The following is a 4060-nucleotide window of genomic DNA, read 5'->3' on the forward strand; positions in this document are numbered from 1 at the left end:
CAATCTTTTGCAAGACTTCAAAGGGTCCGATGTACCGTGGAGCCAGTTTACCTTTCCTTCCGAACCGAACCACCCCTTTCATTGGAGACACCTTGAGCAATACCAGATCCCCCTCTTGAAACTCTACCTGTCGTCTGCGGATGTCTGCATAACTCTTCTGTCTGCTTGCAGCAGTCTTGATCCTTTCTCTGATTATGGGTACCACCCTGCTGGTAATCTCTACTAGCTCAGGCCCTGCCAAGGCCTTCTCTCCAACTTCCTCCCAGCAAACAGGTGACCTGCACTTCCTTCCGTACAAAGCTTCATATGGAGCCATCCCGATGCTAGCATGATGGCTGTTATTGTAGGCAAACTCCACCAAAGGTAGATGCTGCCTCCAAGAACCACCAAAGTCCAGCACGCACATTCTGAGCATATCTTTGATAGTCTGGATGGTCCTTTCTGACTGTCCATCAGTTTGGTGGTGGAAGGCAGTGCTGAAATCCAACCTAGTACCCATGGCATTCTGCAGACTCCGCCAAAACCTGGAGGTGAACTGGGGCCCTCTATCAAACACTATTGAAACAGGAACCCCATGCAGACTGACGATCTCATCAACATACACCTGCGCCAACTTGTCCACAGAATAGCCACTCCTGACAGGGACGAAGTGAGCAGATTTGGTGAGTCTATCCACAATCACCCATATGAAGTCCAATCTGTTGGACGCTGCCGGTAACCCCACTACGAAGTCCATAGCTATATTCTCCCATTTCCACTCTGGAATAGGTAGCGGGTTAAGCATTCCAGCCGGCTTCTGATATTCCAGCTTCACCCTTTGACACACTTCGCAGGCTGACACAAACTGTGCCACTTCTTTCTTCATCGCTGGCCACCAATAAACTTTCTTCAAATCTTGATACATCTTGGTGGCTCCGGGGTGAACACTGTATCTTGCATTATGAGCCTCCCTCATAATATCTCCTTTTAGCCCTATGTCATCTGGTACACACAATCGACTCCCATAGCGGAGGATCCCCTTACTGTCAAATCTGAATTCACTGTCCTTGCCCGACTGAACAGTCCTGGCAATCTTCACTAACTCTGGGTCCTCATGCTGTTTCTGAGCCACTTGCTCCAGAAACACAGGTGTCACTCTCATCTGAGCCACTAAAGCACCTGTACCAGACAACTCCAACTGTAGACCTTCATCAATGAGCTTGTAAAACTCCTTCACCACTGATCTCCTCTCTGCCGTGATGTGGGATAGACTGCCTAGTGACTTCCGGCTTAGGGCGTCTGCCACAACATTCGCCTTACCCGGATGATACTGAATCTTGCAATCATAGTCACTCAGCAGCTCTACCCATCTCCTCTGTCTCAAATTCAAATCTCTTTGACTCAGGATGTACTGCAGGCTCTTATGATCTGTAAAGATCTCACATTTTACCCCATAGAGGTAGTGCCTCCACATCTTGAGTGCAAAGATTACTGCTGCCATCTCTAGGTCATGCGTGGGGTAATTCAACTCGTGCTTCTTCAGCTGTCTAGAAGCATAAGCAATTATCCTTTCATTCTGCATTAGTACACAACCCAGTCCCACACGGGACGCATCACAAAAGACTGTAAAGTCTTCATCACTAGATGGCAGAGCTAATACTAGTGCTGAAGTCAACCTCTTCTTAAGCTCTTCAAAACTCTCTTCGCACTGGTCGGTCCACACAAACTTTTGATTCTTTCTGGTCAACCTGGTCAGAGGGGCTGCAATTTTTGAGAAGTCCTGAACGAACCTCCTGTAGTAACTTGCTAAACCCAAGAAACTCCTGATCTCTATCACTGTAGCGGGTCTAGGCCAGTTAGCTACAGCTTCCACTTTCTTGGGGTCTACCTCAATTCTATTTTCTGACACCACATGCCCCAAGAAGGAGATGCTCCTCAGCCAGAACTCGCACTTAGAGAACTTGGCATACAAGCCATGTTCCCTCAAGGTCTGCAAAACCAACCGCAGATGATGGGCATGCTCCTCTGCATTCCTAGAATACACTAAGATATCATCTATGAAGACAATAACAAAGTGATCCAGGTATTGACTAAACACTCTGTTCATGAGATCCATGAATGCTGCAGGGGCGTTGGTTAACCCGAACGGCATTACAAGGAACTCAAAATGCCCATATCTGGTCCTGAAGGCTGTCTTCGGCACATCCTCCTCCTTTATCCTTAGCTGATGGTACCCCGATCTCAGATCTATTTTGGAGAAACAACCTGCTCCGGCTAGCTGGTCAAATAGATCGTCGATTCTAGGCAACGGGTACTTATTCTTGGTAGTGACTTTGTTCAACTGCCTGTAGTCGATACAAAGCCTAAGGGATCCATCCTTCTTTCTCACAAACAAAACTGGTGCACCCCAAGGTGAGGTGCTCGGTCGGATGAAGCCTTTTTCTACCAGCTCTTGCAACTATTCCTTCAATTCTTTCAACTCGACTGGAGCCATCCTGTAGGGAGGGATAGAGATCGGTCGGGTTCCAGGCATCAATTCTATCTCAAACTCTATCTCCCTAGCAGGTGGTAAACCTGGCAGCTCGTCTGGGAAGACGTCTAGAAACTCTCTAACCACTGGCACCGAGGCGGGTTCTCTAACCTGACTGCTAAGCTCTCTCACATGAGCCAAATACCCCTGACATCCCTTCGTAAGCAACCTACGAGCCTGAAGAGCTAATATCAGACCTCTAGGTGTACCCCTCCTGTCTCCCCTGAAGACAACCTCTGACCCATTCTGACCTCTGAACCTGACTACCTTGTCCCTGCAGTCCAAGGTAGCACCATGGGTAGATAACCAATCCATCCTTACAATGACGTCAAAATCTGTCAAGTCTAGAACCACAAGGTCGGCGGAAAGGCATCTTCCCTCAACAAAGACTGGACTGCATTGGCAGACTGACTCTGCCACTGATGGATCACACTTGGGTCCACTGACCCAGAGAGGACACTCTAACCCAGAGATCATCAACCCCAACCTCTGAACGGCTCTCGGAGCAATAAAAGAATGAGATGCACCAGGGTCCATCAAGGCATACACATCTGAACAACCAATGACTAAATTACCTGCCACCACGGTGTTAGATGCATCTGCCTCCTGCTGAGTCATTGTGAAGATCCGTGCTGGAGCTGATGGACCTTCACCTCTGAAACCCGCTAAAGAAGAGGCTGCTCCGCTCCCTCTACCTCTGCCACTGGCCTGAGTCACGGCTGGAGCTGCTGGCTGAGCCACACTGCCAGAAGCTGTCTGCTGAGACTCTGATCCAAAAGCTGCCCTAGGACACTCCTGAGCTATGTGTCCCTCTTGCCCGCATCTGAAGTAGGCTGCTGTCCCAGCTCGGCAAACTCCCCTGTGTGGCCTACTACACTTCGCACAAACTGCATTATCCGCACCAGAGCTTGAGCCACTCCCTAGTCCCAAACTGGACTTGACATTGTTCCAAAACTTGTTCTTCTTCGACTTCTTGGTGGTACTACTCCACCTCTTGCTACCTGAAGCTGCTGCACTAAAAGAAGAAGAGCCTGGGGTCTTAGAACTAGAAGGCTGTGCCACTGACTGCTTAACTGTCCCCTGAACGATGGCACTGGCCTCCATTTTCCGGGCCATATCCACTATGGCATGGAAGCTCTCCCTATCTGCTGACTGGAGCAAGGAGGAATATCTGGAGTGGAGTTTCATGATATACCTCCTTGACCTTTTCTGGTCCGAGTCAAGATTTTGCCCTGCAAATGGCAACAGCTCCAAGAATCTGTCTGTGAACTCCTCTACACTCATCTCATCAGTCTGCCTCAACTGCTCAAACTCTATCATCTTCAGCTCCCTTGAACTATCTGGGAAAGCCCATCCTGCAAACTCGTTTGCAAACTCTTCCCAAGACATGCTGTCCACCCTCGGGTTCACATAATTCTTGAACCACTCTCATGCCTTCTTGCACTTAAGCGTGAACCCGGCCATCTGAATGGCTCTACTGTCATCAGCCCCAATCTCATCTGTGATCACCTTAACCCTTTCAAGATACACAAATGGGTCATCCCCTTTCAT

This window comes from Manihot esculenta, chromosome 12 (genome assembly GCF_001659605.2).
Source record: "Manihot esculenta cultivar AM560-2 chromosome 12, M.esculenta_v8, whole genome shotgun sequence".
Classification (NCBI taxonomy): Eukaryota; Viridiplantae; Streptophyta; class Magnoliopsida; order Malpighiales; family Euphorbiaceae; genus Manihot; species Manihot esculenta.